Source organism: Rattus norvegicus, chromosome 2, assembly GCF_036323735.1.
Source record: "Rattus norvegicus strain BN/NHsdMcwi chromosome 2, GRCr8, whole genome shotgun sequence".
In the NCBI taxonomy this organism is placed as follows: domain Eukaryota; kingdom Metazoa; phylum Chordata; class Mammalia; order Rodentia; family Muridae; genus Rattus; species Rattus norvegicus.
In genome coordinates, this window is record NC_086020.1 from 60,047,019 (window position 1) to 60,061,952 (window position 14,934).

At 41.3% G+C, this 14,934-nt stretch overlaps 1 pseudogene; it reads left to right on the plus strand.

Annotated features, from left to right (window-relative positions):
* Ugt3a2-ps2 (UDP glycosyltransferase 3 family, polypeptide A2, pseudogene 2) overlaps positions 1–7,223 on the plus strand; it is a 12,158-nt pseudogene extending 4,935 nt beyond the window's left edge.
* The last annotated feature ends 7,711 nt before the right edge of the window (positions 7,224–14,934 follow it).

The following is a 14,934-nucleotide window of genomic DNA, read 5'->3' on the forward strand; positions in this document are numbered from 1 at the left end:
ACATTTAATAATTAAGGGACCATAGGAGTATGGTTCAAAATCAGCAAAGGCCACAGATTTTTGTACCCTTAAACTGCATAGTATTTTCTAGAGAAGATGAGCTTTTCCTATGAGACACATATAAAGATAGAGCTCACCTGCGGATCCCGGCCCGCAGCAGCTCTCTGCTCCCAAACCCCGTGGGAGAGAGACCTCACCGCCTGGTCAGGTGGGCACTCCTGAGGCTGCAGAGTGGAGGAGACCACCAACACTGCCCACACCTGCCCACATCCCTGGCCCAAGAGGAAACTGTATAAGGCCTCTGGGTTCCCGTAGGGCAGGGCCCAGGAGCGGAAGGACCCCTGCGCCTGAAACACCGCCGGAACCTGAAGGAAACAGACCAGATAAACAGTTCTCTGCACCCAAATCCCGTGGGAGGGAGAGCTAAACCTACAGAGAGGCAGACACGCCTGGGAAACCAGAAGAGACTGCACTCTGCGCACATCTCTGACGCCAGAGGAAAACACCAAACGCCATCTGGAACCCTAGTGCATGGAGGCTCCCGGAAAGAGCGGCGCAGATCTTCTCGGTTGTTGCCGCCGCGGAGAGAACTTAGGCAGTACCCCACGAGCACACTTGAGCCTCGGAACCTCAGGTAGGACCAACTTTTCCCCTGCAATTGACCTGCCTAGTGAACTCAAGACACAGGCCCACAGGAACAGCTGAAGACCTGTAGAGAGGAAAAACTACACGCCCGAAAGCAGAACACTCTGTCCCCATAACTGGCTGAAAGAAAACAGGAAAACAGGTCTACAGCACTCCTGACACACAGGCTTATAGGACAGTCTAGCCACTGTCAGAAATAGCAGAACAAAGTAACACTAGAGATAATCTGATGGCGGGAGGCAAGCACAGGAACCCAAGCAAGAGAAACCAAGACTACATGGCATCATCGGAGCCCAATTCTCCCACCAAAATAAACATGGAATATCCAAACACACCAGAAAAGCAAGATCTAGTTTCAAAATCATATTTGATCATGATGCTGGAGGACTTCAAGAAAGATGTGAAGAACTCCCTTAGAGAACAAGTAGGAGCCTACAGAGAGGAATCGCAAAAATGCCTGAAAGAATTCCAGGAAAACACAATCAAACAGTTGAAGGAATTAAAAATGGAAATAGAAGCATTCAAGAAAGAACACATGGAAACAACCCTGGATATAGAAAATCAAAAGAAGAGACAAAGAGCTGTAGATAGAAGCCTCACCAACAGAATACAAGAGATGGAAGAGAGAATCTCGGGAGCAGAAGATTCCATAGAAATCATTGACTCTACTGTCAAAGATATTGTAAAGCAGAAAAAGCTACTGGTCCAAAACATACAGGAAATCCAGGACGCAATGAGAAGATCAAACCTAAGGATAATAGGTATAGAAGAGAGTGAAGACTCCCAGCTCAAAGGACCAGTAAATATCTTCAACAAAATCATAGAAGAAAACTTCCCTAACCTAAAAAAAGTGATACCCATAGACATACAAGAAGCCTACAGAACTCCAAATAGATTGGACCAGAAAAGAAACACCTCCCGTCACATAATAGTCAAAACACCAAATGCACAAAATAAAGAAAGAATATTAAAAGCAGTAAGGGAAAAAGGTCAAGTAACATATAAAGGCAGACCTATCAGAATCACACCAGACTTTTCGCCAGAAACTATGAAGGCCAGAAGATCCTGGACAGATGTCATACAGACCCTAAGAGAACACAAGTGCCAGCCCAGGTTACTGTATCCTGCAAAACTCTCAATTAACATAGATGGAGAAACCAAGATATTCCATGACAAAACCAAATTTACACAATATCTTTCTACAAATCCAGCACTACAAAGGATAATAAATGGTAAAGCCCAACATAAGGAGGCAAGCTATACCCTAGAAGAAGCAAGAAACTAATCGTCTTGGCAACAAAACAAAGAGAAGAAAAGCACACAAACATAACCTCACATCCAAATATGAATATAACAGGAAGCAATAATCACTATTCCTTAATATCTCTCAACATCAATGGCCTCAACTCCCCAATAAAAAGACATAGATTAACAAACTGGATATGCAACGAGGACCCTGCATTCTGCTGCCTACAGGAAACACACCTCAGAGACAAAGACAGACACTACCTCAGAGTGAAAGGCTGGAAAACAACTTTCCAAGCAAATGGTAAGAAGAAGCAAGCTGGAGTAGCCATTCTAATATCAAATAAAATCAATTTTCAACTCAAAGTCATCAAAAAAGATAAGGAAGGACACTTCATATTCATCAAAGGAAAAATCCACCAAGATGAACTCTCAATCCTGAATATCTATGCCCCAAATACAAGGGCACCTACATACATAAAAGAAACCTTACTAAAGCTCAAAACACACATTGCACCTCACACAATAATAGTGGGAGATTTCAACACCCCACTCTCATCAATGGACAGATCATGGAAACAGAAATTACACAGAGACATAGACCGACTAAGAGAAGTCATGAGCCAAATGGACTTAACAGATATTTTTAGAACATTCTATCCTAAAGCAAAAGGATATACCTTCTTCTCAGCTCCTCATGGTACTTTCTCCAAAATTGACCATATAATTGGTCAAAAAACGGGCCTCAACAGGTACAGAAAGATAGAAATAATCCCATGCGTGCTATCGGACCACCACGGCCTAAAACTGGTGTTCAATAACAATGAGGGAAGAATGCCCACATATACGTGGAAATTGAACAATGCTCTACTCAATGATATCCTAGTCAAGGAAGAAATAAAGAAATTAAAAAGTTTTTAGAATTTAATGAAAATAAGATACAACATACCCAAACTTATGGGACACAATGAAAGCTGTGCTAAGAGGAAAACTCATAGCACTGAGTGCCTGCAGAAAGAAACAGGAAAGAGCATATGTCAGCAGCTTGACAGCACACCTAAAAGCTCTAGAACAGAAAGAAGCAAATACACCCAGGAGGAGTAGAAGGCAGGAAATAATCAAACTCAGAGCTGAAATCAACCAAGTAGAAACAAAAAGGACCATAGAAAGAATCAACAGAACCAAAAGTTGGTTCTTTGAGAAAATCAACAAGATAGATAAACCCTTAGCCAGACTAAGAAGAGGACCCAGAGAGTGTGTCCAAATTAACAAAATCAGAAATGAAAAGGGAGACATAACAACAGATTCAGAGGAAATTCAAAAAATCATCAGATCTTACTATAAAAGCCTATATTCAACAAAACTTGAAAATCTACAGGAAATGGATAATTTCCTAGACAAATATCAGGTACCGAAGTTAAATCAGGAACAGATAAACCAGTTAAACAACCCCATAACTCCTAAGGAAATAGAAGCAGTCATTAAAGGTCTACCAACCAAAAAGAGCCCAGGTCCAGATGGGTTTAGTGCAGAATTCTATCAAACCTTCATAGAAGACCTCATACCAATATTATCCAAACTATTCCACAAAATTGAAATAGATGGATCACTCCCGAATTCCTTCTATGAAGCCACAATTACTCTTATACCTGAACCACACAAAGACCCAACAAAGAAAGAGAACTTCAGACCAATTTCCCTTATGAATATCGACGCAAAAATACTCAATAAAATTCTGGCAAACCGAATTCAAGAGCACATCAAAACTATCATCCACCATGATCAAGTAGGCTTCATCCCAGACATGCAGGGATGGTTTAATATACGGAAAACCATCAACATGATCCATTATATAAACAAACTGAAAGAACAAAATCACATGATCATTTCGTTAGATGCTGAGAAAGCATTTGACAAAATTCAACACCCCTTCATGATAAAAGTCCTGGAAAGAATAGGAATTCAAGGCCCATACCTAAACATAGTAAAAGCCATATACAGCAAACCAGTTGCTAACATTAAACTAAATGGAGAGAAACTTGAAGCAATCCCACTAAAATCAGGGACTAGACAAGGCTGCCCACTCTCTCCCTACTTATTCAATATAGTTCTTGAAGTTCTAGCCAGAGCAATCAGACAACAAAAGGAGGTCAAGGGGATACAGATCGGAAAACAAGAAGTCAAAACATCACTATTTGCACATGATATGATAGTTTATTTAAGTCATCCCAAAAGTTCCACCAGAGAACTACTAAAGCTGATAAACAACTTCAGCAAAGTGGCTGGGTATAAAATTAACTCAAATAAATCAGTAGCCTTCCTCTACACCAAAGAGAAACAAGCCGAGAAAGAAATTAGGGAAACGCCACCCTTCATAATAGACCCAAATAATATAAAGTACCTCGGTGTGACTTTAACAAAGCACGTAAAAGATTTGTACAATAAAAACCTCAAGACACTGAAGAAAGAAACTGAAGAAGACCTCAGAAGATGGAAAGATCTCCCATGCTCATGGATTGGCAGGATTAATATAGAAAAATGGCCATTTTACCAAAAGCGATCTACAGATTCAATGCAATCCCCATCAAAATACCAATCCAATTCTTCAAAGAGTTAGACAGAACGATTTGCAAATTCATCTGGAATAACAAAAAACCCAGGATAGCTAAAATTATTGTCAACAATAAAAGGACTTCAGGGGGAATCACTATCCCTGAACTCAAGCAGAATTACAGAGCAATAGTGATAAAAACTGCATGGTATTGGTACAGAGACAGACAGATAGACCAATGGAATAGAATTGAAGACCCAGAAATGAACCCACACACCTATGGTCACTTGATTTTTGACAAAGGAGCCAAAACCATCCAATGGAAAAAAGATAGCATTTTCAGCAAATGGTGCTGGTTCAACTGGAGGGCAACATGTAGAAGAATGCAGATCGATCCATGCTTATCACCCTGTACAAAGCTTAAGTCCAAGTGGATCAAGGACCTCCACATCAAACCAGACACACTCAAACTAATAGAAGAAAAACTAGGGAAGCATCTGGAACACATAGGCACTGGAAAAAATTTCCTGAACAAAACACCAATGGCTTATGCTCTAAGATCAAGAATCGACAAATGGGATCTTATAAAACTGCAAAGCTTCTGTAAGGCAAAGGACACTGTGGTTAGGACAAAACGGCAACCAACAGATTGGGAAAAGATCTTTACCAATCCTACAACAGATAGAGGCCTTATATCCAAAATATACAAAGAACTCAAGAAGTTAGACCGCAGGGAAACAAATAACCCTATTAAAAAATGGGGTTCAGAGCTAAACAAAGAATTCACAGCTGAGGAATGCCGAATGGCTGAGAAACACCTAAAGAAATGTTCAGCATCTTTAGTCATAAGGGAAATGCAAATCAAAAAACCCCTGAGATTTCACCTCACACCAGTGAGAATGGCTAAGATCAAAAGCTCAGGTGACAGCAGATGCTGGCGAGGATGCGGAGAAAGAGGCACACTCCTCTATTGTTGGTGGGATTGCAGACTGGTACAACCATTCTGGAAATCAGTCTGGAGGTTCCTCAGAAAATTGGACATTGAACTGCCTGAGGATCCAGCTATACCTCTCTTGGGCATATACCCAAAAGATGCCCCAACATATAAAAAAGACACGTGCTCCACTATGTTCATCACAGCCTTATTTATAATACCCAGAAAATGGAAAGAACCCAGATGCCCTTCAACAGAGGAATGGATACAGAAAATGTGGTACATCTACACAATGGAATATTACTCAACTATCAAAAACAACGGCTTTATGAAATTCGTAGGCAAATGGTTGGAACTGGAAAATATCATCCTGAGTGAGCTAACCCAAACACAGAAAGACATACATGGTATGCACTCACTGATAAGTGGCTATTAGCCCAAATGCTTGAATTACCCTAGATGCCTAGAACAAACGAAACTCAAGACGGATGATCAAAATGTGAATGCTTCACTCCTTCTCTAAAAGGGGAACAAGAATACCCTTGGCAGGGAAGAGATAGGCAAAGATTAAAACAGAGACTGAAGGAACTCCCATTCAGAGCCTGCCCCACATGTGGCCCATACATATACAGCCACCCAATTAGACAAGATGGATGAAGCAAAGAAGTGCAGACCGACCGGAGCTGGATGTAGATCTCTCCTGAGAGACCCAGCCAGAATACACAAATACAGAGGCGAATGCCAGCAGCAAAGCACTGAAGTGAGAATAGGACCCAGGTTGAAGGAATCAGAGAAAGAACTGGAAGAGCTTGAAGGGGCTGGAGACCCCATATGTACAACAATGCCAAGCAACCAGAGCTTCCAGGGACTAAGCCACTACCTAAAGACTATGCATGGACTGACCCTGGACTCTGACCTCATAGGTAGCAATGAATATCCTAGTAAGAGCACCAGTGGAAGGGGAAGCCCTGGGTCCTGCTAAGACTGAACGCCAAGTGAACTAGACTGTTGGGGGGAGGGCGGCAATGGGGGAAGGGTTGGGAGGGGAACACCCATAAAGAAGGGGAGGGGGGAGGGGGATAAAAAATTATGAGAGTTCTTTATTTCTCAAAGAAATAAAGCAGTTCTGCCCTTCAAAAAAAAAAAGATAGAGCTCGATCATCCAATTGTCAACAGTCATTTTAATTTTTTTAAAGAAACATGGGGCCTGTATTAGGTTTTGGAAGGACAAACATGTCTGCCACATTACTACCTGATTCATATTCTTCAAACTATGGAAATTTTTTGTTTGTTTTCAAATTTAAAGTTTTTTCTTCTATTAGATTTTTAATTTACATTTCAAAAGTTATCCCCTGTTTCAGTTTCCCCTCCAGAAACCTCCTATCACACCCCCCTTTACCCCCCCAACTATGGAAATTACAATACACAGTGGACTTTACTCAAATATACATGGAACTCCTACTGGTTTTTACTTATTTTTCTCTGAAGTGCTAATTTAACTGACCCTTCTAAACTTTTCAAACTAAAGTGTTAAACCCTTTTTGCTTTTGTAACAGCTCGTCTAAGCATTTGTCTCTTTGTTACTCATGGAGGAATCCGCAGTGTAATGGAGGCTATCTAACATGGGGTTCCCATTGTTGGGATTCCAATCATCTTAGATCAGCCTTACAACATGGTCCAAGTAGAGGCATGAAAGTTTGGAATTTCCATTCAGCCTGACGATGTCAAGGAGGAGACACTGGTCCTGAAGATAAGACAAGTCATGGAAGGCAAGAGCTATATAGCTATCACATCTAGTGATCATCAAGGTTAATGTAGCTCTCATCTAAGAGCAAAATGGGGGAGACATTTTCAATAGAGAAGAGTCACCCAGGAAACAGAATTATGCATTATAGAGTTGACCTGTGTCCTCAGAAAGTAAAACTAAATAAATTACAGTGAGGTACTGAGATTAACTTTTTAGTTTATGGATACATATATGGGGCCTCTTTGAGTGAGATAATGGTTTTCTTTAATGAGAATTCCATGAGAGGAAGGGGGTTGCCTTACACTTCTATAAACATACCACACTCTCATTCTCTTCCTCCTCTTCCTCTTCCTCTTCCTTTTCCTCCTCTACTTCTTCCTCCTACTCCTCCTCTCACTTTGTCTTTTTTTTTTTATTAACTTGAGTATTTCTTATATACATTTCGAGTGTTATTCCCTTTCCCGGTTTCTGGGCAAACATCCCCCTCCCCCCTCCCCTTCCTTATGGGTGTTCCCCTCCCAACCTTCCCCCAATTGCCGCCCTCCCCCCACAGTCTAGTTCACTGGGGGTTCAGTCTTAGCAGGACCCAGGGCTTCCCCTTCCACTGGTGCTCTTACTAGGATATTCATTGCTACCTATGAGGTCAGAGTCCAGGGTCAGTCCATGTATAGTCTTTAGGTAGTGGCTTAGTCCCTGGAAGCTCTGGTTGCTTGGCATTGTTGTACATATGGGGTCTCCAGCCCCTTCAAGCTCTTCCAGTTCTTTCTCTGATTCCTTCAACGGGGGTCCTATTCTCAGTTCAGTGCTTTGCTGCTGGCATTTGCCTCTGTATTTGTGTATTCTGGCTGTGTCTCTCAGGAGCGATCTACATCCGGCTCCTGTCGGTCTGTACTTCTTTGCTTCATCCATCTTGTCTAATTGGGTGGCTGTATATGTATGGGCCACATGTGGGGCAGGCTCTGAATGGGTGTTCCTTCAGTCTCTTTTTTAATCTTTGCCTCTCCCTTCCCTGCCAAGGGTATTCTTTTTCTTCATTTAAAGAAGGAGTGAAACATTCACATTTTGATCATCCGTCTTGAGTTTCGTTTGTTCTAGGGATCTAGGGTAATTCAAGCATTTGGGCTAATAGCCACTTATCAATGAGTGCATACCATGTATGTCTTTCTGTGTTTGGGTTAGCTCACTCAGGATGATATTTTCCAGTTCCAACCATTTGCCTACGAATTTCATAAACTCGTTGTTTTTGATAGCTGAGTAATATTCCATTGTGTAGATGTACCACATTTTCTGTATCCATTCCTCTGTTGAAGGGCATCTGGGTTCTTTCCAGTTTCTGGCTATTATAAATAAGGCTGCGATGAACATAGTGGAGCACGTGTCTCTTTTATATGTTGAGGCATCTTTTGGGTATATGCCCAAGAGAGGTATAGCTGGATCCTCAGGCAGTTCAATGTCCAATTTTCTGAGGAACCTCCAGACTGATTTCCAGAATGGTTTTACCAGTCTGCAATCCCACCAACAATGGAGGAGTGTTCCTCTTTCTCCACATCCTCGCCAGCATCTGCTGTCACCTGAGTTTTTGATCTTAGCCATTCTCACTGGTGTGAGGTGAAATCTCAGGGGTGTTTTGATTTGCATTTCCCTTATGACTAAAGATGTTGAACATTTCTTTAGGTGTTTCTCAGCCATTCGGCATTCCTCAGCTGTGAATTCTTTGTTTAGCTCTTAACCCCATTTTTTAATAGGGTTATTTGTTTCCCTGTGGTCTAACTTCTTGAGTTCTTTGTATATTTTGGATATAAGGCCTCTATCTGTTGTATGATTGGTAAAGATCTTTTCCCAATCTGTTGGTTGACGATTTGTCCTAACCAAAGTGTCCTTTGCCTTACAAAAGCTTTGCAGTTTTATGAGATCCTATTTGTCGATTCTTGATCTTAGAGCATAAGCCATTGGTATTTTGTTCACGAAATTTTTTCCAGTGCCCATGTGTTCCAGATGCTTCCCTAGTTTTTCTTCTATTAGTTTGAGTGTGTCTGGTTTGATGTGGAGGTCCTTGATCCACTTGGACTTAAGCTTTGTACAGGGTGATAAGCATGGATCGATCTGCATTCTTCTACATGTTGCCCTCCAGTTGAACCAGCATCATTTGCTGAAAATGCTATCTTTTTTCCATTGGATGGTTTTGGCTCCTTTGTCAAAAATCAAGTGACCATAGGTGTGTGGGTTCATTTCTGGGTCTTCAATTCTATTCCATTGGTCTATCTGTCTGTCTGTGTACCAATACCATGCAGTTTTTATCACTATTGCTCTGTAATACTGCTTGAGTGCAGGAATAGTGATTCCCCCTGAAGTCCTTTTATTGTTGAGGATAGCTTTAGCTATCCTGGGTTTTTTGTTATTCCAGATGAATTTGCAAATTGTTCTGTCTAACTCTTTGAAGAATTGGATTGGTATTTTGATGGGGATTGCATTGAATCTGTAGATTGCTTTTGGTAAAATGGCCATTTTTACTATATTAATCCTGCCAATCCATGAGCATGGGAGATCTTTCCATCTTCTGAGGTCTTCTTCAATTTCTTTCCTCAGTGCCTTGAAGTTCTTATTGTACAGATCTTTTAGTTGCTTGGTTAAAGTCACACCGAGGTACTTTATATTATTTGGGTCTATTATGAAGGGTGTCGTTTCCCTAATTTCTTTCTCGGCTTGTTTCTCTTTTGCATAGAGGAAGGCAACTGATTTATTTGAGTTAATTTTATACCCAGCCACTTGCTGAAGTTGTTTATCAGCTTTAGTAGTTCTCTGGTGGAACTTTTGGGATCAACGTAAATATACTATCATATCATCTGCAAATAGTGATATTTTGACTTCTTCTTTTCCGATCTTTATCCCCTTGATCTCCTTTTGTTGTCTGATTGCTCTGGCTAGAACTCCAAGAACTATATTGAATAAGTAGGGAGAGAGTGGGCAGCCTTGTCTAGTCCCTGATTTTAGTGGGATTGTTTCAAGTTTCTCTCCAGTTAGTTTAATGTTAGCAACTGGTTTGCTGTATATGGCTTTTACTATGTTTAGGTATGGGCCTTGAATTCCTATTCTTTCCAGGACTTTTATCATGAAGGGGTGTTGAATTTTGTCAAATGCTTTCTCAGCATCTAATGAAATGATCATGTGGTTCTGTTCTTTCAGTTTGTTTATATAATGGATCACGTTGATGGTTTTCCGTATATTAAACCATCCCTGCATGCCTGGGATGAAGCCTACTTGATCATGGTGGATGATTGTTTTGATGTGCTCTTCGATTCGGTTTGCCGGAATTTTATTGAGTATTTTTGCGTCGATATTTATAAGGGAAATTGGTCTGAAGTTCTCTTTCTTTGTTGTGTCTTTGTGTGGTTTAGGTATAAGAGTAATTGTGGCTTTGTAGAAGGAATTCGGTAGTGCTCCATCTGTTTCAATTTTGTGGAATAGTTTGGATAGTATTGGTATGAGGTCTTCTATGAAGGTTTGATAGAATTCTGCACTAAACCCGTCTGGACCTGGGCTCTTTTTGGTTGGGAGACCTTTAATGACTGCTTCTATTTCCTTAGGAGTTATGGGGTTGTTTAACTGGTTTATCTGTTCCTGATTTAACTTCGATACCTGGTATCTGTCTAGGAAATTGTCCATTTCCTGTAGATTTTCAAATTTTGTTGAATATAGGTTTTTATAGTAAGATCTAATGATTTTTTGAATTTCCTCTGAATCTGTAGTTATGTCTCCCTTTTCATTTCTGATTTTGTTAATTTGGACGCACTCTCTGTGTCCTCTCGTTAGTCTGGCTAAGGGTTTATCTATCTTGTTGATTTTCTCAAAGAACCAACTTTTGGTTCTGTTGATTCTTTCTATGGTCCTTTTTGTTTCTACTTGGTTGATTTCAGCTCTGAGTTTGATTATTTCCTGCCTTCTGCTCCTCCTGGGTGTATTTGCTTCTTTCTGTTCTAGAGCTTTTAGGTGTGCTGTCAAGCTGCTGACATATGCTCTTTCCTGTTTCTTTCTGCAGGCACTCAGCGCTATGAGTTTTCCTCTTAGCACAGCTTTCATTGTGTCCCATAAGTTTGAGTATGTTGTATCTTCATTTTCATTAAATTCTAAAAAGTTTTTAATTTCTTTCTTTATTTCTTCCTTGACCAGGTTATCATTGAGTAGAGCATTGTTCAATTTCCACGTATATGTGGGCATTCTTCCCTTATTGTTATTGAACACCAGTTTTAGGCCGTGGTGGTCCGATAGCACGCATGGGATTATTTCTATCTTTCTGTACCTGTTGAGGCCCATTTTTTGACCAATTATATGGTCAATTTTGGAGAAAGTACCATGAGGAGCTGAGAAGAAGGTATATCCTTTTGCTTTAGGTCAGAATCTTCTATAAATATCTGTTAAGTCCATTTGGCTCATGACTTCTCTTAGTCTGTTGACATCACTGTTTAATTTCTGTTTCCATGATCTGTCCATTGATGAGAGTGGGGTGTTGAAATCTCCCACTATTATTGTGTGAGGTGCAATGTGTGTTTTGAGCTTTAGTAAGGTTTCTTTTATGTATGTAGGTGCCCTTGTATTTGGGGCATAGATATTTAGGATTGAGAGTTCATTTTGGTGGATTTTTCCTTTGATGAATATGAAGTGTCCTTCCTTATCTTTTTTGATGACTTTGAGTTGAAAATTGATTTTATTTGATATTAGAATGGCTACTCCAGCTTGCTTCTTCTGACCATTTGCTTGGAAAGTTGTTTTCCAGCCTTTCACTCTGAGGTAGTGTCTGTCTTTGTCTCTGAGGTGTGTTTCCTGTAGGCAGCAGAATGCAGGGTCCTCGTTGCATATCCAGTTTGTTAATCTATTTCTTTTTATTGGGGAGTTGAGGCCATTGATGTTGAGAGATATTAAGGAATAGTGATTATTGCTTCCTGTTATATTCATATTTGGATGTGAGGTTATGTTTGTGTGCTTTCATTCTCTTTGTTTTGTTGCCAAGACGATTAGTTTCTTGCTTCTTCTAGGGTATAGCTTGCCTCCTTATGTTGGGCTTTACCATTTATTATCCTTTGTCGTGCTGGATTTGTAGAAAGATATTGTGTAAATTTGGTTTTGTCATGGAATATCTTGGTTTCTCCATCAATGTTAATTGAGAGTTTTGCAGGATACAGTAACCTGGGCTGGCATTTGTTTTCTCTTAGGGTCTGTATGACATCAGTCCAGGATCTTCTGGCCTTCATAGTTTCTGGCGAGAAGTCTGGTGTGATTCTGATAGGTCTGCCTTTATATGTTACTTGACCTTTTTCCCTTACTGCTTTTAATATTCTTTCTTTATTTTGTGCGTTTGGTGTTTTGACAATTATGTGACGGGAGGTGTTTCTTTTCTGGTCCAGTCTATTTGGAGTTCTGTAGGCTTCTTGTATGCCTATGGGTATCTCTTTTTTTAAGTTAGGGAAGTTTTCTTCTATGATTTTGTTGAAGATATTTACTGGTCCTTTGAGCTGGGAGTCTTCACTCTCTTCTATACCTATTATCCTTAGGTTTGATCTTCTCATTGAGTCCTGGATTTCCTGTATGTTTTGGACCAGTAGCCTTTTCTGCTTTACATTATCTTTGACAATTGAGTCAATGATTTCTATGGAATCTTCTGCTCCCGAGATTCTCTCTTCCATCTCTTGTATTCTCTTGGTGAAGCTTGTATCTACAGCTCCTTGTCTCTTCTTTTGATTTTCTATATCCAGGGTTGTTTTCATGTGTTCTTTCTTGATTGCTTCTATTTCCATTTTTAATTCCTTCAACTGTTTGATTGTGTTTTCCTGGAATTTTTTCAGGGATTTTTGTGTCTCCTCTCTATGGTTTTCTACTTGTTTATTTATGTTTTCCTGGAATTCTTTCAGGCATTTTAGCGATTCCTCTCTGTAGGCTTCTACTTGTTCTCTAAGGGAATTCTTCACGTCTTTCTTGAAGTTCTCCAGCATCATGATCAAATATGATTTTGAAACTAGATCTTGCTTTTCTGGTGTGTTTGGATATTCCATGTTTGTTTTGATGGGAGAATTGGGCTCCGATGGTGCCATGTAGTCTTGGTTTCTGTTGCTTGGGTTCCTGTGCTTGCCTCTCGCCATCAGATTATCTCTAGTGTTACTTTGTTCTGCTATTTCTGACAGTGGCTAGACTGTCCTATAAGCCTGTGTGTCAGGAGTGCTGTAGACCTGTTTTCCTGTTTTCTTTCAGCCAGTTATGGGTACAGAGTGTTCTGCTTTCAGACGTGTAGTTTTTCCTCTCTACAGGTCTTCAGCTGTTCTTGTGGGCCTGTGTCTTGAGTTCACCAGGCAGGTCACTTGCCGTAGAAAAGTTGGTCCCACCTGTGGTCCCGAGGCTCAAGTTTGCTCGCGGAGTGCTGCCCACGAGCTCTCTGAGGCGGCAGCAACCAGGAAGATGTGCGCCGCCCTTTCCGGGAGCTTCAGTGCACTAGGGTTCCAGATGGCGTTTGGTGTTTTCCTCTGGTGTCAGAGATGTGTGCAGAGTGCAGTCTCTTCTGGTTTTCCGGCCGTGCCTGCCTCTCTGAAGGTTTAGCTCTCCCTCCCACGGGATTTGGGTGCAGAGAACTGTTTATCTGGTCTGTTTCCTTCAGGTTCTGGTGGTGTCTCAGGCGCAGGGGTCCTTCTGCTCCTGGGCCCTCCCCTACGGGAACCCAGAGGCCTTATACAGTTTCCTCTTGGGCCAGGGATGTGGGCAGGTGTGGGCAGTGTTGGTGGTCTCCTCCACTCTGCAGCCTCAGGAGTGCCCACCTGACCAGGCGGTGAGGTCTCTCTCCCACGGGGTTTGGGAGCAGAGAGCTGCTGCGGGCCGGGATCCGCGGGTGTGGGACTTCCGGTAAACACAGGAAGTGCCTGTTCCTAGAGGAATTTTGCCTCTGTGTGTCCTGAGTTCACCAGGCAGGTTTCTTGCAGGGGAAAAGTTGGTCTTACCTGTGGTTCCGAGGCTCAAGTTTGCTCGTGGGGTACTGCCTAAGTCCTCTCCGCGGCGGCAGCAACCGGGAAGATCTGCGCCGCTCTTTCCGGGAGCCTCCGTGCACCAGGGTTCCAGATGGCGTTTGGTGTTTTCCTCTGGCGTCTGGATGTGCGCAGAATGCAGTCTATAGATTGCTTTTTTAATTGCTTACGTTTAGGCAGGAAGTTGAAACATGTTCTTAGTTCCACTATTATCATTGGGATGTTCTCTTTATGGGGCGAAACATCCAAGCTAAGATGGAGAGGATAATTTTATCGTTGAGGCTTATAGCAGTAATTGTGCTACTTATACAGACTGGCGGGGGAACAATACTGTTTTCAGAAACTCATTATAAACATAGGTTAAACAGAATTCTGCAACTGCATATGGTGACTGATGCTCCGAGATCTACTATAATCAATGATGGCTTCCAAGGCAAAAGAAATCAAACTCATATTGATGATGAATGGGGATCAAATCCTTAGAGGAAATGTGATAGGAGTGGGTTCATTTTGGGAAGCAGAAATACCTACACCAGAAGGTTGAAAGCTGAAGGTTTCGTTGAACAGCTGTGATTCAGATGGAAGGCTGATGCTACATGGTCACCTAGAATTCTCTCTCTCTCTCTCTCTCTCTCTCTCTCTCTCTCTCTCTCTCTCTCTCTCACAAAATTACTAAGAAGTAAAGAAATACCTCCCTGTAGGAGGGAGGGTACTGTAAAATGACTTCCTATGCATCTGCTTTGCTTTTAATTAAAATGCACACTTAATTTTATGAAAAGCAATATGGTTTACATATGAAGTAACACTAGTG